This window comes from Coloeus monedula (assembly GCF_965178545.1).
Source record: "Coloeus monedula genome assembly, chromosome: 3".
In the NCBI taxonomy this organism is placed as follows: domain Eukaryota; kingdom Metazoa; phylum Chordata; class Aves; order Passeriformes; family Corvidae; genus Coloeus; species Coloeus monedula.
In genome coordinates, this window is record NC_138783.1 from 75,596,725 (window position 1) to 75,618,714 (window position 21,990).

Genomic DNA, 21,990 nt, shown 5'->3' on the forward strand with positions numbered 1-21,990 from the left:
TATTGCTTGTAAGAGATTGTATGCTGAGATAACCACAGAGGCCTCAAGGTTTACAGGATTTATCTGAACTTGACCTGCTTGGAGTTTTATTAGGCTACTTTTACTGTAACAGCAGTTATCTAACAATCAGATGACTAGTAGTCACTTAAAGTGACTAAAAAGTCACTAATAGTGATGAAAACCTACTTGTTTTAGCTTTTGTTTAGCTTTGTACAAGAGAATATTCATGAAAATATTACACCAGTAGTATAAGTAGCCACCGTAACTGGAATCTTTATAGGGCTTGTTTAATTTTCCTTGGTTGCCTAACTTGCCACTTATGCTGAACTAGGTGTATTTTTAGACGTTTCTCTTGTATTTAATATTGGTAAACAGATTTCTGATTTAGAACATGCATATATACTGTTTCTAGGAATAAACCAGCTTACTGCCCTGTATCTTTACAGTGTTCTCCAAAATCTGTTAATTTACAGCAGAAGAAAATCTGTAAATAAAACTGAAAAAATAGAAGACAGAGACTTGAAGAAATATAATCAGCTTCCAGCTACTTTTAGAACTAAACTATATATATAATCACTTCAAATCTCCTCTTTTTTATTAAATTGCATTCAAAGATAGATAATTGGGGCTCTTCTCACCATGACTCAAATGAAACATTAGTAGAAAACAAGGTAGGTTTCCATTGTTTTAGTGTTTTATTGCTCAATAACGCATGAGGATACTTGTTTAAGTGGAAGTCAATAGATTAGAGCAATTGATCCTATTCCCGAACAAGATAAATCTGTTGATGAAAAGCAGTGAATTTAATTTCTTTATAGACTCTGCTTCTAGACCAATACCTTTGCTTTACATCTTGAAAAACTTCAGTAGTTTGTTTCTTTCCTAGCTGATGGTGTGGTATATAAATTAACATCTAATTAACTTGCAAATTATTTTCACCTAACTAAGAATCTTTATTTGGATTGAGCATCAAAGGTCTATCAAAAGTGAACTGAGAGGACTGTGCAATCCACAGGCAGCCATCCCTTTCAGGATACTAAGATCCACTTAATTATTTTTGTTAAAATCGATGAAAGAATCCTCTAAGAAATATTTAAAAGAGATGAATTAAATCTTAACGAACTGCTGAGAAATAATGCTAGAATTATTATGTGAAAAAGCAAGATATGGGACCATCTGATACTTTTCTTTCTGATGCTTTTAAATAATCCTAGAGACAAAAATGCTCTGGTTATTTGTTATGATCATTACGTTGTGATGTAAAAATAATAACAGGCTAATTTTGTCAGGATTTAAAATTTTTGCTAAAAGCACTTTTAGAAGGCTTTTATAAAACCATAAGAAGCACTTAAATATTCAGTCCCAAATCAATGTAATTGTATGAGTTGAGCTGATACATTCAATCGTATTAAAAAATAATTCTAAAAAATCTAAAGCACTTGGGTAATTATGTATCTTGCTATTACATAACATGCATAACATTATTGGCATATCATGTGCTTCAGTAATGAATAGTTACAATATGTCATCATACATTAAGTAATCAAAATCAGGATGGCAAGAGTTTAATTTAAATATGATTGGATGGCAGAGGTGTAGCATATTTTCCTATCCATTTGAGACTTAACATCAAAAATCTAATGACCTTTGACCTTCATCCTGGGGACGTTGGCAATGCGGACAAAATGGTTAGTTTTACTTTAAAAAGAAAGATATTGTCTGAAATGCTTTATAGAATTTCAGGCAACTAATTTCATTAGTTACCATACCCAATTCTTTTTCACTTTCTGTTCACCTGCTCTCCATGGAAGAGATAATTTACTGAGGCAGAAGTCAAGAGGAAAAAAGAATAAGTGAAGCAAAAAAAGGAATTAATTGGTATGTAGATAATGAACCAAGGCGCAATAATGCATTTTTTAGATAAGGGCAATAAGACAAAGTGTGGCTGAAAGAAGAAACCCATAATGAAAATATTGAATAGAAATCTTACTCATTTATAAAGATGTATTTTAACCTTACAAAAAAAGAAGCCTATTTAATTCAGCTCTGTTAAGTCTTAATTCAAATTCACTTTGAATGTCGTTCTGCTTTATCAGCGTGCAATTTGGCATGTATGTCTCAATAATTCTACTGAAGCTATTTTGCGATTCATATAGATCAAAAATAAAAGGTTAAAATTTAAGGTTTTCTTTGACATATTCTCTTTCTTGAGTTTTGCTTATTGCTCACTGTGCTTGTCATCAACCACAGAGTTTTCTTTCCTGCTATCTTGATGCTAAATAAAGAAGCATAGGCGTTTTTAAGTGTGATTCAGCCAACCAGTTTTAGACACCTGCATTGAGATGGAAGGAACTGTTCCTTATAGGTCTTTTTCTTATCTTTACAGTTGCATTGTACTTAAAAATAGGCAAATATAACTAAAATTCAGAGTATATACTGTATGAAGGGTAAATTTAATTAATTCTTATTTATTGATTTCTTTGCATAGTTATTTAAAAAATAATTATATTTTATCTTAGAACCATCTTTAAATTTCAAGAAAATGCTCTTCAAAAAGAAAAAAAAGAAGAGTAAGCTATACGAATGGAAGGAGAAGTAGAGAGTGGTATATGCAGACTGTGCTGGGATGGAAAATCTGTTTAAATCAAAGAGTCTACCTAAGAGGTTATTCAAAACAGCTTTGACTCTCAAAAGACAATAAAATTAATCCAGAAGGGACTTTACTACCTTACTACCTGAATTTATATGTCCACCTCTTTATGCTCTTAATTTCTAAAGTCCTTGTTCAATTGTCGCCCAAGCAAAGAACCTTAATTATCTACCTTTCTTGTCAAAGAATTTTATTCCCAGTTGTGAGAGACTGGGCTGCTAATGATTAGTGAATCAAAACATCTGCCTATTTGTGAGGTGCCAAGTTTGCACAGACACACCCACACACCCACCCAGACCCACACCCCCAAACACACACATCCCCTGAGGGAGAAGGTGAGTTTTGGAGTGTGTAATGGCTAGTTTGCATGAGGCAGAGGGGGTGAACTGTCACTGCCTGGAGACTACAAGACGAGATGGTGCTTCTTATCATGCTAATTGCCCTCACACAACTGCTCAGTTATAAATACCCTCCTTCTTCCTATTCGGAAGGTCTGATGGGGCATTCCTGGCTCAGCTGTGCTGACAGAAGGGGCAGCTGTCATGTCTTTGAGGGTATCATAAACCATCAAAGTGTCCCAAAGTGCCCCCAGACTCATTCCTAAGGCTTTCCACCAGAGGATTGAAAGCTCCGCCCCCATCCAGGGGAGGCACCTGAGCATTCCCATCAAGCCTCAGTGTATTTTAATTTATCAGACTTTGTGTTTTGTGGGCTTCTTCTCCCACCCCCAACAGACCATGGCTTTGACCAAGGAGCATCTAAGCTGCAAAAATCAAGTCTCTTATCTGTGGGTGGTTATTATGTATCTTTACTCTTAACCCTTCTCTCTCTTTCTTTCTGTTCCTTAATTGTTTTCCTAAGTGTTATTTTTATGCTTTCACAATGCTATATTACTATAGATAATAATAACCCAAATGGCTACACATCTGCTTTCCATTGCAACTGAAATGTTCTAAAACAAATCCTCTCTATATTTACAAACACTGATCATTCACTCTAATCCACTCCAAGGGTTCTATGAACAAGAACCTGGGTTACCCTCACCTTCTGGGGTGAGTCATAACACCAGTTCACACAGCTTACCAATTTCACTGTTGCCTTATGGGCATTGTTTTAAACTTTATAAATGATGGATAGAATGAGTACTTCCAGAATTTAAATACCTCATCCTAAAGTTATCAAGTAAAATAGATCAGTGGAATCTTGAATATGACTATTAACTAATTAGGAAGTTTAGAGTAAAATGAAATATTTTGCCTGAACATTTATTAGTATCTTTCAAATTGGCTTTATAAGGGATGTAGCATGAATAGTTCCAACATAAATATTGAAACAGTTGATACTTAAAGTTAGATTAGGCAAATTTCTGTTGGATGTTCTAATGTCTGCTTTAAGAGGTGGCCATAGGCATCCCAGTGTTGACAGTACTGGAGCCTACTTCATAGTTAAGATGCTATCATTTGCATGTCTGTTCCCAGATGTAACACAGAGCTGCCCACTCCTTTCTGACTGGGTTTGTACAACATACTGCCAGAGAAGGAAAAAATCAACAACAAAGAGGATCATGCTCTGGGAATGGATTTGTAAGCACTCTACAATCAGTGAAGAAATAGAAGAATGCAGTCTCCATTATTGAAATGGGGTTTCAATAGGCTGCCTTTGATGAGTCATCAAAGAAATATTTGAGAGATTCTTTAGGTCAAATGATCAAATAATGAAAATTATGTCAAGTGCTTCTGCTGTTAGTGCATTTAAACACAATTAGTTAATTATAATTTATATATAGCACATATCAGTGCATGAATAACACTACACGAACACTTGAGGGTCTTGAAACACTGTGTCTTCTCTTTATTCATTCACCCCAATTTTTGAACATATTTTTTCAAACATTTAGGCAAATAAGATATCATTTTCTGGGGTCAGTACAGGTCCAGAAGGACAAAGTCATAGGCACTCTAAAGAAACGCTTTTGCAGTGTTCCCAGACATTCAGTTTTTCACTTAATAGAAGGAGCCTCAGTGGACTTCACTGACAAAAATTTCACAAACACTGATGTTTTTGTTGAATATTAAACTCCTCTATCTGCTCCTCATATGACTTAAGTCATACTTATTTGTAATTGGACTTTAAAACAGAATGTCCGTTTTCTTTTTTTTGAAGAGGAATATGTTAATCTACAACATTTGCAAAAGAAGAGAAAAAAATACAGTAAAATATCCATGTCGTAAACCTTTTAAATGTGTGCTTATTCCAGTTTCCATTTGTACATTCTGTCAAGGTCCTTGGAGTTATTATTTCTTTCCTAGGTTTAGAGCAAGTGCAAACTGTACTGATACCAGTCCTATAGAAAAGAGTCATACCCATGTTTCTGAAAGGTTCTTCACCTGCTTAGTTTTTCATATGAGAAGTTATTTTTGAATGAGGTCTGAGGTAACTTGAAGTGCTAAATATGTCTTTGTACATTTGCCTGCTTTTGTAATTTGTTTTATTTAGCATTACATGTTTTATTCACAACAAAGGCACTATTTTGCCTTCTCTGAGAATAGAGTAGAATGGAATGGAATAGAACAGAACATTATACCCCAATAACTCTATGGAGATGTGTATTTACCAATCAGTTTATTTAATTCTACTGTGAAGTTTTACATCCATTCGTTTTTTGCCAAAGAAAATGTTGTATTTATTTCAACACCATAAATTTACATCTTACACACATAAAACATACAGGTTTATTCCCTTTTCAATTTGTAATTTACATGGTTTCACTAGCTAGATTTTGATGTATTTTAATACGATTGTTTCCATTTTTATTTTATGCTTCCTTTTGAAGGAGAAATTCTAGGCATATAGTAAGCTGTTCATTACATATTACATCTATCCCATTACTTATATTCTATGATATACTTATGTGAAGACTATGAAATGAACTGAAAGCACACAATGAGTTGAATTGTTTGCAGAGCCTCCCAAGAAGAATACACGTTTCTAGTGGGCCCAGTTGAGAATAAACCAACTTAGGTCTAGATATATTCTATTTTAGAAAGCCTGTTACTCTCAAAGCCAGCATACAGAATTCTCAGAGTCGGATACTAAAGTCTAAAGCTGCAAAACATTCTTTTTTTAACCTAAATATTACATTAATTATAAAAATCCAAACAGAAATACTGTTTTAGGGAGCAACAGTCTTCAGCCAAGTATTAATTGATATATTCTTTGAAAAACCTCTGTTTCTTGGACAAAAAAACAGTAAGTTAGCAGAATAATCTACCATGGCTGTAAAAATCAATACTACTGCTATTATAGGTTTACGTTCCTCCATGATTAGTTATATGTCATTTTAATCAAACCTCAGGTATTAAATATGACTGGTCTGGTCTTTGCCAGCTTTGAAAGACAGATGAACTCAGAGAAAATAGCTGAAGGTAGATTTGCAGAAATTTCTGGGCCTTGGAAATATAGAGTCAGTTGGCTGCCTCAGCTGTCTGGAACACCATAACTAACTCATGAGTAGGTCAAATCAGTGGCATTTAATGAACACAAAATATACTTAGTGTTAATGCTCCTACATGCTCTCTAGATATGATTTTTTTCACTTCTAAGTTATTGTTTACTACTTCAAGTTTTATCCTCTTTCAAGCTATCATGTAAATAAACTAGAGAATTCTATTTTTAACCTCACCTTAAAACAGTTTCACAACATATGCAAAACAAATTCCTTTAATTTTGTTCACAAAAATGTACTTTTTATCCCTCAAATTGCTCAGGTCAATGAAGAGATGTAACAAGAAATGCAGTCTTTGAAGTCAGACTAGATGGATCAGAAGTAGACTGATCTGCAAGAGAAAGCAAGGGAGGAAAATAAGAAGAAATTGCACTGAAACTCAGAAAAAAATAAAGAGCAAGAAGACAACTGAGAAAGTGGCAACTCTAAGGAGGATTAAATGTGTCTTTATTTGAAAGAAATAAGTGGCAAGTGCTCTTTAAAGTCATTCATAATAAGTTTATAATGTGTAGAACAAGTTCTAAAGAGATTTAAGATTCAATTTTAAAATGAGATCCTGTTTCAGTTGATCAGGTAAGAGTAAGATGCCTGTCACAGTTACAGAAAGAAATTGCCACCTTCCTTTAACAAAAAGATCTATATTCAGTAACAGCGTTTGTCATGTCATTTTTTAAAATTGATTTTCTATCCTTAAAAAGAAGTAATTATAAGCCAAATAAGAATTCTTGCACAATTCTAATGCCATCTGCATTAGAATTCTTGTGATGAGGAAGACTATGTAAAAATTAATGTCAAAGAATTTTGCTTCAACACTCAAGACAGAGTCAGAAATGAGATATGAACAATGAAATGAACCATACTTTCAAAAAAATATTTTGAGTCTAAAAATAGCTTATTTTAGGCTTTATTCTGTATCAGATTTACTACAGCTTTTAAAAGAGAATAATTTATCTAAATTTAAGAAATTTTAAAGGACCTAATTTGCTACATAGTAAACAAATGACAATTGTGAATACAGGACCATATATCTGTTATGTGCGGGACCCTTCTAAAGTTCAGGATAAGCTAAAACTTATTTTGTTATATCTAATTTTGTTATAATATTTTACTTTTTGGTTTGGTTTAGTTTTGCTGGATTTGGGACTGTTTTTCGTTTTGTTTGTTTGTTTTGGTTGTTGGGTTTTTTTCAGAAAAACCTGCATTTCTAGAGAAAAACATCACAAAGTAGCGAACTATATTATATTATTTCATATCCGTTCTGAGAGTAGGCTATGAAAACTGAGACATAATATAAATCAAATTATGAAATATATGAAATATCCAGGAAAGATACTCGTATTTATAGTACATTTGAATAATATATTTTTACTTTCCCTCATACACAGAATGAAAAACTCTGGTTTCTCTTAACTTCTCCTTATAGTTGAGATACCTAATAGATATATGTAGACCTCTTTCTAACCATCTAGAATCTATGGTCAATCCTCGATTCGAATTAAAGGCTACAGCTGAAATACTCTGGAAGTTAAAATATTGACATGAATTTGCTACCTGATGTAGGTAATTACAATTATCTGGACAATACATACATGGATTGTCCAGCTGACAGTAAGAATTAATTCTACTTTGATAAATTATTTTTAAATATATTTATTTATAAAATAAATATATATATATTTTAAAATAAATTTATAAAATAAATATATAAATATAAATTGATAAATTATTTATAAATCTATTATTACAGGCAAGGTGTGAGTTTTCCTTGTTAATTCATCATTCCTAAAACTATGAATAATTAAACCAGGAAACTGACTCACAAATTTTGCTCATAGGATCGACAATTAAGGCTGGAAGCGACATCTGCACTTAAATGGACAATGGAAAAAAAATTATATTACAGGGGACCATTCTAGGTCATCTAGTCCAATTATCAGCTCAACATAGGTACAACATCAAAGTCAGATCCAGCTTCCAAGCTCAGTAGAATAATCAACCACATACAATCAGAATTTTAGTATTTCCAGTGATGGATATTCCACAGTCTATATGGGAAACTTGTTTCAGTGTTTGACTACTTTCACTATGATTTTTTTTCCTAGTATCTAACTGGAAGTTTTGTTGGTCTTGAAACTGGAAAGAAAAAAACAAAGCAGAAAAACCCCCAGACCCCACAAGCAAACCAGAAAACCCCCCAAAAAACCTGCAAAGCATGATGGAGAAAAACCCCTGCAATCCTTAAGGCTCTGCAGTGTTGACTGTGACTCACCTCACAGTAAAACTTCACCATGTCTATGACATTTTCTTAGTGTGCTCAGCATCTATGGAAGTTATTCTATGGCTCAGATTTGAAATAGTTTTAAAATTGAGTGAAATTCTATCCAGAGATTTATGATAATATGGGATCAATCAGGTCAGTAATCTACATTCCCAAACACACCAGGAATAAAATACATTCTTTCTTTAAATCAAAAGTACTTGTGGCTACATTTGGTAGACTTGCCTGGCATACCCTTTTCAGCTAATAAATTTGGTTGTCAGTGTTCAAGATGTGTACTATGAAAACATTATGTCCTTTTTAAATGGCAAAACCAAGGTAAACATTTCTAAAATATTTAGTTGTTTCCTGACAGGAACATTCTCTAGATTTAGGAGAAAGAGTTCTTTAGTTATTCTGTATGTTGTGGAAAACGCATAACATTTCACTGGCCCAAATTAAGTGCTTGATATGTGAGAGGTTATGAACTGGTTATAGTTTTTTTCCACCATGAATATTTAGATGGCCATTAAATCCATATCAATGTCTGATGTCTCACCACATACCCTAGTTAATTAGAGGGAATGTAGGGTTAGAAAAGATGCTCTAGGTCATTAAGGCCTGGTGTTTCAAGGAGCCACATTTCATAGTTTTTTTAATAACAGGATTAAGCTATTTTGCAGCGTGGTAAGAGTCATGGCTTTTCAAAATGTTCAGTGACTTTCCTCCAGTACTCTGATTACAAATCTACTCCTGTACCTCCCTGCCCAGATGGTTAAAATCTTTTGCTAATTTATAGCCTTAGTATACTTAATTCTATTCTATATACATTAGATTTTGAGCGTAAATTATCTTTATTAGCTAGTTGTTATCTTTCTGTGCCATTTTCCATGGTACATGTTTAGAGATCATCTTTCTTCTCAGTATTCATTTCGACAGGATAAACCATCCAAGCTGCTTCATTCTGAATAAGACTCCTAATTGTCCAAGGATCCCTCCTCTGTTCTTTCCACCGTTTGAACTGATCCTCTTTGAATTTTGATATGCAGAATGGTAAACAACTTTATAAAGAAGTTTTAATATCTCTTTGATCTCTCCTTGCCTCTACTAGGCATGTTGTTCTAGTAAATTTTCCTTCATGTCGATTTGTCTTCTTAATGCTGTGCTTGTTTAGTGTATATATTCTCGTAGGAAATTTTCCCCGTATTATTATTAGTCTATTGATAGAATTTTCTTTGGGTTTCTCCTTCTCAATCATACTTTGTTTTGCATTTGTGGAGGTTTTTTGGTTGGTTGGTTTGGTTTGAGTGGGGTTTTTTGGTTTTGTATTTGTTTGTTTGTTTTTTTGCTTGTTTTCATTTTCAGGAAATTATTATTTTTAAAACCTTCAGTTTTTTGTATATTACTGGTCAAGACTGCAGTCTTTCAAAGAAAAGTCTGTCTCAAATTATTTTAGTGGGCAGATGATCAAATGTTCCTTAAAACTCTAGCCTTGAACACAAGCTCTTTTTGAAGCCTTCTGAAGGAAAACTTATATTTTAACGTTTTCTGTAAATTGAATTCTCTCTTTCTAGAAGAATAAAACTGCCCAAGGTTCCAATATTTTAACTGACAATCAGAGCAATAAAGATAAATCTCAATGCTTATTAAAAAGTATAAAAAGTAACACTAATGTGTCAAGTTAAAATACTTTAAGAATTAAATCACAAGTAGGTAGTCTTGAATGAGAAGAAAATTTAAAAAAAACTGTGGGAAGAATATTATCTTCCAAAGGAGTGATTTAGAAAAGAGTAATAAATGGTGCTTGTTCTAAGAAAGTATTTTCACAGCATATTCTATAGCCCTAGCAAAGACTACTTGACTTTTTATTTAATAAGAGTAGGGAAGTCCAGTTATTTTAAAAACTTGGGATGAAAAAATTAATAATTAATTAGTTTTTGGATCAGAGTGAAGGACACACACCTAACAGATGTCATATGGGTGAACACAGGGGTATCATGACTGAAAATTTGAACACTGGATATGCAGCATCATAGAAAATGGGGAGTTGGTGTGAATGACAAATAAGAAATGATGGACAGTAATCATCTGTGAAAGGCAGTGATGACAGGCAATTTGTGTTTGATATATAAAGAGGAACTGAACTGAGTGTTCCTCAAACCTTTTGGCTGAGATTCTCACAGAGAGGGATGCCTTAGGGCCTTTTCCATAGATTTCACAACCAATTTATTTTAGTGTATGGCAACACTTGATATGTTGCATTCATTTCCCTTTTGTTTAACAAATTTATACTGGTGTTGCTGCATTATACTGCATTATACTAACACTTCTTTTGTAAAATGAAAGCTATTCAGTGTGTTAGACATTTTCAAGAGTCATGTTATCTTTATTGTTGGGGCTTCTTTAATTTTTGTCTCTTCATAATGCTTATGCCCTGCTGCATTGTTCTGCCAACAGATATCACAAATGATATTTTTAACATGTGCTACAAATAGTGTTTGTAGTTCTGTGAATTTTTGCAAGCTAGCCCCAAATCAAGAAATTCTTAGTACTTGGGTATTTTCAGCTAGATATAAGATACATTGGTTACAGTTTTCAGAGTATTTAGTGGAATGTAATAATCAATTACTTGACTATGTTTTGCTTTTAACCTTTACAATTTCCTCTAAGAATCATGTGTCGATAAAAGAATCACTACTGAATTTTCCATTGTACATTTTTCAGCTTCTTAAGTTCACTTGTCTTCAAGTACCAATTTTCACTAGTCCTTGGGTTTCTGCCTTAGGTAGTTTTGATGACATTTAGTCACTTTTAAGTTTTTTAAGACACTGTTGAGAGAATCTTTTGTTCTGGAATAAAAAATGCCATTAAGGAACTACAGCTTCAGAAAAATGGAAGTCACAAGGTAGCGTTTATTACCTGACTGCCTCAGTAATGTCAGCATTAACATAGCATGCAGTATGAGTGTCTGGAGAAAATACAGCATCTTCATGATCATATGAGGAAGAAAAACATTTGGAATAGGAGCTTGGAAGAGGAGGAACTATTAATATAATGAATTGTGATATAATTGCTAAAAGATTTAATCTTCTGTACTTTGCTACTTCCAATAAAAAAATAAAAGACCTTGGAGACAAAATATGTTTGACATTGATATTTTATTCCTTTCAGGAATAAAAAAATTACAAACTCCCTGGCTTTTTCGGCTAGAAATGTGTTGTTTCTGACAAAATAATTGTGATGTCATACGGGGTTTTTTGTTTCAGATACATTCAGCTGCAACAAATTTTCCATTTCAGAAATGAATGAACTCTACCAAGATTTAGAGATGTTGTAAATACAGATTACTATTTGTTCCAGATAGTAATGTATCTAAGTGAAAATTCTCGGTCTGCCTGAATTTTGTTAACATGAACTGTGATATAACATGGATATTTAATATGAAATAATATTAAGAATTTATTGTAATTCCTGAGATTATGGGTGAATTGAGTTCATACAAAATGTGTATGAAAGATAGCAGTCTGCAACCTGGTATTCATTAGAATGATGTGGAATTCTTTTTACAACAAGTACATGCACAGTACTAAGATTGCTAAAACCTGTGAAAGAAAATGACAGCATTGTCTGGCGTTGTGTGTGAGTAAATATATTGCATTTCTTGCCAGTGATGCATTTTCCTTTTTAATCTTCATGTTAGGATATGCCTAAGGCTTTGTTCTTGTCCATCTCTTGCCCTCATCTTTCTTCCTCTAAGATGTTTTACTGAAAATTTGGGCATCGATCATCACATATACAGATGTCATCCTCCTTCAAATGATATCTCACAGGTTTCTCTGTCTTTTGGTTTGTGTTAACACCTATGCAAACAAGTAGCTAGCTGAAATGTCATCATTAACTTCTCTATGTACTTACTAAATATTTTTTAAGAAATGTAGATCCTTATTGCCACTTTACTTGAATAACTCTGTGACTCTTTTACAGCCCCTTCCATTTCCAAATGAATATTCATTCATTAATTGTAATCTATTTAGTTAAATATGTTTAGAGTGTGTTTTTCTTGCAATTGAGGGTGTTTATATGATTAATTTTGAAAAACCTAGTAACTATTTTTCTCAACCATACACCTATTAGGATTTATGTTTATATTCAGACATCTAAACTTAGGTGTCAGTGACAGAGGTATCTTACCTCTGTGGCAGATTACATCCTAATTTTTGATCCTGTTTTAATCAAAGGACATCAGGTAAGTATTGTCTAGGAGATTACACTACTGACCACTACACTGCTGTGCAAAAATACATTCTGCTTTAAAACAAAATGAATAGTTGTCTGTGTTGACTAAAAGGCTGCAGTCAGCTTGCCTGCAGAGAGCCTACTTCTGTTTTAGGTGACAAAGTGCCAATGAAGGGGACTGGAAAGTGAGACAAATTTCCTGCAGGAGACTTCTGCCTTCCAGAATAAAGATTGTATGTCCAAAAAATGCTTTAGAACACCATAACTGCTAATAAATGTTTGTGAGAGAATGAATAAATTGAGCTCTAGACCACATGTTCTGTTGGATACATGTGTATGCATGTGTGTGTGCATGTGCATGTGACAGAGAATGGCAGAAAGAATATCTCTGTAATTAAATGCATTATCTAGCCTTAAGAAAATGTTTGGGCTAACACTCAAGACTTTATTTTTTCTTCCTCTTTTAAATCTTGTTCTTTTTCTGGTGTTATTACTGAAATCAAATTTACTTCAAAATGTGTAAAATTATTGTTTTTCTCACTGTGTTTCAAAGCAGCATCATGTGCTTTTATCTTCTTTGATAATAACATTCCTGTAAATATGTTTCTCTGCATATACATTATGTGATTTTTCTTTGAGAAGAACTAGACATATGTCTCAGTATAAATGCAGAATAAATCTAAATTAAATTCCTAATCCATTATACATTCTCATTTGTCATATAATTTCAGAATAAAAAAGACTGTCTATAAAATTTCTCTAATCATCTCCAAATATAAGTACACAATTATATGACATTTAACTGCAGAACAAAAATTCAGACATTGCAAATAAAATGTAGCTATTATTTCAGAAGATATTATTTTATTGAGAACTATAGTTCAGATTTAGATAAAGAAATAGTATTGGGGTGGGTTTTTTTCCATAGAAAACAAAGTGCATGAGTTATAGGCATTTAAAATAAATTTTCAATAAAACAAATTCTTTTATAAAGCAGAATGCAGTTTTGCAACTTCTTTCAAGGACAGAAGGAGTCAAGTAAAAATTTGTATTGTTAGGAATTTAGTTAAACCCACCTTTGTGAGACGTAAAAAGAAATCAAAACAGATTTAGATTGGGGAGAGGGGCGTTGTTGTTGTTTTCCTTTTTGTATGCTTTTGTTTTCCAGAGGAGAAGAATCAAAATAATGCCACGGTACAGGACAAATACTTTGATAATTGGTTTTGATAATTTTATTTCTGAGAATACTTTGCCTGATCCCCTTCTATGGCAAGGTGAACTTCCTAGTGGATGAAGGAAAAGCTGTGAATCTAGTTTTCTGTCTAGCACATACAGCTGTCTATCTAGACTTCAGTGAAGCATTTGACATTGTCTCTTACAGCATGGTCTTGAAGAAACTGGCTGATCATGGCTTGGGTGGGTGTACTCTTCACTGGGTAAAAAACTGTGTGGATGGCCAGGCCCAGAGAGTGGTGGTGAATGGAACTGAATCCATTTGGCATCTTGTCACCACTGGTGTTCCCCGGGGCTCAGTATTGGGGCCAGTCCTGTTTAACTTTTTTGTCAATGATTTGGATGAGGGGATTGAGTGCAGCCTCAGTCAGTTCACAGGTGACACCAAGTTAGGTGGGAGTGTTGATCTGTAGGAGAGTAGGAAGGCTCTGCAGAGAGATCTGGACAGGCTGGATTGACGGGCTGAGGCCAGCTGCATAAAGTTCAGAAAGGTGTAATTCTGGGTCCTGCACTTGGTTCACAACACCACCATTCAACACTACAGGCTTAGGAAAAAGTGGCTTGAGATGCTCAGCAGAAAGGGAGTTGGGGGTGCCGGTTGATGCACAGCTGAACATGAGCCAGTGTGTGCCCAGGTGACAAAGAAGGCCAAGGGCTTCCTGTCCTGCATCAGCAATAGTGTGGCCAGTATGACCAGGGCAGTGACTGCTGCCTTGTACTCAGCACTGGTGAGGCTGCACCTTGAGTACTGTGTCCAGTTTTGGGCCACTCACTTCAGAAAGGACATCGAGGTGCTGGAGTGTGTCCAAAAAGGGCAACAAAGCTGGTGAAGGGTCTAAAAAACATGTCCTACGAGGAGCAGCTGAGGAAAATGGGGTTGTTTAGTCTGGACATGAGGAGGCTCAGTGGGACCTCATTACTCTCTACAACTACCTGAAAAGAGGTTGTAATGATGTGGGGATCATTCTCTTCTACATGTGTTAAGCAAAATGACAAGAGGAAACAGCCTTAAGTTGTTCCAGGGGAGGTTTAGATTAGATACTAGAAAAGTTTTTCACTGATAGAGTCTTTAGACATTGGAATAAGTTACCCAGGGAGGTGGTGGAGTCACTGTCTCTGGAAGTGTTCAAGAAACATCTGGATGTGGCACCTAGGGATATGGCTTAGGGATGGTTATGGTGTTGCTGGGTTGATGATATTGATGGTCTCTTCATGATTCTGTGTGATCCTATGACATTTACTTGTTTTGTGCTTGTTCATTTCTGTCTGTTTGCTTCTGTCTTTATTTCCCTTTTTGTTATATTACATGGGTTATACAAAAGAAGTCATAGAACTTTTATAGCAGGACCACCTTGGATGCAAGGCTCAGCCATGCCCTGAGATGGGTCTGTTGGAGCCAAATGGAACTTGCTGTGCCTGGTACTGGGTAGCTCCAGTCACTCCTCACAGAGGCTGCCCCTGCATCCCTACACTGCCAAATCCCATCTGTGTAAACACAAATTTAAATACCAATGTGCACAAACAATACTTGCTGATTTTTTTGACAAAGACAAGGTATAAAACTCCAGACCTTGCTCCATTTTCAGGGGTATAAAAAATTCAAGTATCCCACATGTATAGTGGAACCCACTGTATAGTGAAGTTTTCTGGCTCCTACAATGTTGAATTAAGTAAATGTGTGGTGCTATCCTAATAATCAATGTTGCATCCAGTGTGAAGCAGTAAGAAGTGCAAGGCTAGTGCTTTGACATGACTCTGTAATTCTTCAAGGACATAACATTGAGGGAATATTCATCAAATTTTGCATAAAAGTCACCCTTTCATCTTACTTCTTTTTGCATCTGTTAGATTATAACTGCAAGACTTAAAGGCCATTAGTGATGCATGTCGCACTATCGTAAGCCGATTTTGAGTTGGGCAGACTCCAAGGGAAGTTTCCTGAGGTCATTATCAGATGTTTTATATATCATTGTAATTAGAACTGAGTAAGAGATACTGGTTTTTGTCAAAGGTCTCCCTGCTGCTCCCACCCAAATGGCACAGCATGGCTTACATCCCCACACCTGAGAGGTAAGTCTAAAAAGCATAATATTGACCCTCATTTTTCCCAGGGCTCCATGTGAGATGCCTCAAATAGGTATATTGTTTTATTCAAAACCAAAAGTTCAGAAATATTTTGAGGAGTGTACTGAAGTAGATTTTTTAAAGTGTGAAAACACTGTTATGTTTTTTATTCTCCAATGCATTGCCTGAAGACTTGTTGCAGTTTTTGAGACTGCAAGGGCTACTGAGACAGCAATGAAGGATTATATAGAATGTAGAGAGACAAAACTGTTACACTTCTGTCTGTGTCTGAGGTCTTGGCAACTAGACTCTCTTGAAGGAAGCTGTGTAGAAATGGCTGAAAATAGAGTTAAGTGAGAGAGCTAACAGTTAAGGATAAGGGATGATCTGGGATGCTATACTCAAAATCACTGCAGTTTTATAAATAATGCAGATGTACTCAGGTACTTCTGTCCATAACATTTTGCGATCAAACAGCTTTTAAATTTTGATATTAAGATATGATATTAAGGAAAAAATTTAAGTTTTAAAGACAAAGAAAACTCCAGAGATTAGTATATAAAATAGAAACAGCACTCTGTAAGGATTTAGTGTTTGAAGTAAGAATTACTGTAAAGAGCAAATAGAGAACTTGGTAACTTTATTTATTTATGCAAGGGATGCTCCAAGGACTGACTCCCCCATGAGCACAGTAAGAATAAGGGCATGAACACAGATTGAACAAACAATGTGCCTTTTCAGGACTTTCAGAAGCCTTTCTCAGAGATACATATGATGTGAAATACAAGAATTCCATACTTAAACACCAACCTAATATTTACAGACTTAAAAATTTCAGCTCAGGTTTTAAGGCATGCAGTAGAATTTTAAATCTTATTGTAGTTTTCATAGCTATTTAACCTGTCAGTGTAATAGCAGCCTTTCTTAGCCATGCTGGATACCACTCTCTGTGAGTGCTGTTAGCAGGTTCGATGGATTTTCTCAGGAGTAAGGCAAATGGCATAATTAACTTCACACCAATGCCCAGTGCTCCCAGAGAGCAAAACTGGGGAACACACATCTTCTAAAAAGACATTCTTACATAGGTATAAAATATTCTTTACCACAATTTCCTGACTGGTGAATTAAAAAAAGTGTTCTTGAAATCTTTTTTCTATTCTAATAGCACAGAAATCTACTGGAAATCTACTGGGCACTTTAAACTGTCTGGAAAAATAGACACTATCCAGTGCCTATGCAGATTTAACTTAAAAAATTGGAGGAGAACGTAACTGAGCAAGGAAAGAAAAAGCAGAATATCTGTGTTAATGTTTTCATTTTGAGACCTGGTAACCCGAAACAAATTTTTTTTTACATGAAAAGAGGAGGAAAAAAAAGGTGGTTTTATATGAAACCAGAGTTTAGGGAAATTAAGTATTTTATTTATTTTGTAGTTGAAAAAATTGTCTCTTTTCCAGTAAACAATCATTATTTACATTAGAAATATTTTTGAAATCTGCTAGGTAAAGAACTAGTCCTCAGAAAGAAGTAGTGACTTTATTAATTAGTTGAGGCTATAAAGTCTTCCAAATGTAGTGCTTTTGTGTAGATGTTGAAGTTTCCCACTGGTTTTGAAAAAAAATGAGACAGGGTAACAGGACATTCTCACTGACTTTTAGAAGTCAGAAGGAGAGATCAGTCTATTTTTAGGTTATATTACTAAAGGTTTTCAGAATAGCTCTAAATTAGTCCAGTGAATGATCCATCCTGCCTGTCTCATTTATTGTTATGTGAGGTCGATTGTCCTCTGCAGTGCGTATTTCTGTTGACAACTCTATTAGGTTAAAGAGGTTGCCTATTTTTTCAGTGCTTAAAATATGATGAATCACGAAATATCCTGAGTTGGAAAGGACCCACAAAATCATCGTGTCCAATGAAACGAGCCCAGTATTTTTTATACATGCAGTAAAAAATGTTTGACTAGAGAGTTTAATGGGAAAAAAGATTCTATTGCTAACTATAGGTATCTAATGCCAGTTTGGATATTGTGGAGTATGGATATCAGCTGTTGGAGTTTTTTTAGAATAGGGTTTTTTGCATGAATAAGTTGGTTTCTTTTGTTTGTACTGTTTTATTTGTTTGGGTTTTTCCCATGAAAATTCAGGTCTTTAGAAATCCTGGTAGCATACCTGCCAAATTACCCAGAGGTTCTGTACAGCCTAAGATTTATTAAGAGCTTTGTATTTAGCAGTGAAATCACATAATTTGCTAAAATGGCCTTAGTATAGTTTTCTAGAGGATAGACTTCAGTGCTAATTTAGGTATTTGAATATCTTAAATATCTTAATGCAGGTACATGTGACATGACGTGAAGATTTCCATTGATCATGATGAAGATTTGAAAACCTAGTTCATATACATGTACCTATTCTTATGCCTTTATTTGGGTATGAGATCTGGTGCTGAACCTCCCCAAAAATTAACAAACAAACAAAAAAACACCCAAAAGAAAGCCAACATACTCAAGTCATTAAGAAACAACAAATCTGCTTAAATTTTATGACACATGTTTAAATTATTTTCTATTGATAGAGCTAAAATTACTCATTTCCTTTGTTACATCTTTTTGTGAGTACAATAACAGTGCCTAAACAAAATATTATCACATGATAACTGCAGAAGGAACACCAGAGTCTCCTGAAATCAATGTAATGTCTCTTTGATAATGTAACTAATTTTCTCAAGAGGGTATTGCAATTTGTTAACACACTGATTTATTTTCCTTAAGGGAAAGCTCCAGTTTTCAGTTCTGGTAATTTGTCACCTAGCCACTACAAGAATAACACCTATAAATTTTCTCAGAGACCTCCTCAGTCTAAGCACAGAAAAGTCATTTAGCAATCATAACTTACACTCAGATGAGGTGCTATGTCAAAATCATGCCACAGGTACTTCTCTAACTAACCTACCCTGCTAACAACTCTCCTTAATGGTTGTGCAGCATGTAAACAAAACTGCTCCCGCATACCACATGCTTGTAACAATATAATGTATCTGAACGTCACTTGCAATACTTTCTCATTTCTATTTTTTTTCCCAGAAATCCCAAAGCTCCAACTGGCTTACCTCATTTTAAAGCAGAAATAAAGGAAAGAATGAGAAATTCTGTCTACGGAAATCTCACTTTTACGCAGTTTGTGGTAATAGGTGCTAAAACAGAACACATCTTCGTAATATTGATGTTTATATCCTTCTTCATAAATTATTATAATTTCAAAATAAAGGTACCCCCCCTGAAATCATTATACTGAGAGTCATTTTTTTCTTTGTGAATTTGCACTCCAAGCTAGCTTTTCTTTTGGTGTCTTGTTGCTTTAAAGTAGACAGATGACTATTCTAATAAGAATGTAAATCAATGAAAGTTAAATTAACAAAAATGAAAGATGTATTCTTTTTAGCACTTACTGTTTCCTGATAAAATTAACAAAATGGCAAGTGTGATGATTCCAATTCTTGTAGTATTTTACTGGAAAGCAAGGAAATTTGTTGGAAAGAATTAAAGAAAACTGTTTCTTCTTGTGGTGGATTGACCCTGGCCAGCAGTCAAACACTCATTCAGGCACTCCCTCTCTCCCTCCCTGAGACACTCCAAGAATCTATGGGGAAAAAATAGGAAGACAAAAAAAAGAAAAAAAGAAAAAAAAGAGAAAACTCATGGGTTGAGATAAGACAGTTCAATAAAGCATGACATGGCAAACCAGCAAAGCAAAAGAAATCACTCATTCCCTCCCATAAACAATGGCCAGCCTTTGTCCAAAAAATGTTCCAATTTGGAAGACACCTCCTTTTCCCTGCTACTTCTTTCTTTACTTTTATTAATGAGGGTGACGTTGTGTGGTGTGGAACATCCCTTTGGTCAGTTTGGGATGTTTTGTATGTGCTGTGTCCTGTCCCAACTCGCTGCTATTCTCAGGACACACAGACTGAATGAAAAAGGACACTAAGCAACTCTTCATGGTATCCAAAGTTGAGTCACAGTGAAGGGTCTAAATACTCTCATCTCCTGAAAGCTGGAAAAAGCCATATTCACAGTCCATAGATGGTCACCAAGTTGGTGTCTGCCACACACTGAACAAATGCAAAAACTCCTCGACAAATGTGCATGGATGTACAACGTCCCCACATCTGCAAGCTGGACTAACCACCTGAATCAGCATGTCTTGATGGTAGTAAGTATGTGGGTATGTAAGAGACTGAGTGTGAGTGTTCTGAAATAATCTTCTTCTTACATTGTGCTTTGCTGGACTGTTGCAAAATAATATCCTACATAAAGATTGAAATCGTTTTAGTAAAAATTATGGTGCTTGATGGCAGTTGATGCTGCACTTCCAAGTTGCGTGCATAGAATTAAACAGGATCAGAAATCTTCTATTACAAAAGTTTTCCAAAGTGGATGTCCCTTTTATGAAACAGATAACTTGTGTAGGTCATTTGATTAAAGAATATAGAAGAGATACCATTCTATATTTTGAGATTAAAAAGTAATTAAATAACTATCATATTCCCCATATTCTCCTGTGGGTGCCAAAGTGACACTTTTGCATTGCCTTCACCTCCATAGCATGCATCAGCTTGATGCTTCTCCCTTGGGCAGAAGGTGAAACTGCATTTACAAATTTTCTGTCCAAAAAACTGAACAGTTATTTCACATGGGACTTTTTTCTTCTTGCAAAATATTCACCCTATTTTCAATAACAACATATTTAGTAAGTAATCATTTTAACTTTTATTTTAGTCTCCTCATGATGCTATCAGCAGCGCTGGAGGAAAACGGTTTTAAAGTCAGATATGTCTTCAATGGCTTGAAGAAACCATAACAACTGTAACCAGGACAGTTTCTTCCTGTTCAGTTCCTAGACTGCTCAGGAAAAAAATAGTCATCCACACTTAGTGGGAGACAATATATTCACGTTCTGAAAATCTACATGGAGAGTCAGGTTTATCTAATCAAAGCTGGAAAAGAAATCCTGAAGTAATAAAATTTCTTAGTTGATACAAACACTCGATGTCTTAGTAGATGTAGATAAAGTAGATATAAATTATGGGTATAGTGGTAACAACACCCAAAATCCCCACAAAGTTAATATTGCAAATTGAACTTTCAAATTGAAAAAGAAAAATGCAACAGAGCTTGTACTTCATCCAAGATAACTCCTCATATATATGGTAAACTTTTTGCTTGAAGTTCACTTGTATTATATCAGAGATGTAGAGTTCACTCTTGTTTATGAAATATGATGAAAATATTTCCACAGGAACAGATAGTCCTGCTGTCTGCATTTCTAGTGCTTGTCTTTCCCTGTCTCTTATCAACGTAGAAACCAGAACTGAATAAAAATTCACCTGGCCATTCAGGACAGTAGTGTGATTAGTTACCCATAAAAAGAGTTCCTTAGCAATTTCTGCTTTCATGGCAGCTATAAAATGGTACAACAAAATAACTTCAGAAAAAGTTTGCCTGTAGGATAGAGAGCCTTTGCTCATATTTTATCTCAGGAGCATTACCCTCTTTATATTTAAAATATTGCTATGGATAAAGCAGAGAATACCACCTCTCTGAATGAAATAAAGGATTTGTTGCTACCCTAAATAAAATATTAGCAACCTAAGCAACCTATAATTTATTTAAAGTTATTAGTGTTCCAGTTACACTATACTTCTCTAACTTCATTTATACAGAAATTCATCCATAAGAAAACGTACTGGTGTCTCCATCTTTATTTCAATCTTATTGTCACCCTTTCAGTGTGCTCTGATAAGACTGATGTTGTCTTCCTTGCGCAGAGAGGTGATGGTTTGTACATGTCATCAAGAGTCCCGAGTCTACACAAGAAGTTTGACATTGGAGAGGAGGATTGCTTCATCCTCATTCCTATAGTCTGACTGGGGCTATTTTTACAAGTTTTCTCACTCCAGCCTTCCTGACAGTCATTGGTATCCAGGTAAAGTTCAAAGGTTGCCCAAAAGCATCCCCCAACCTCGACAGACAGTGAGGCTATCAGTTGC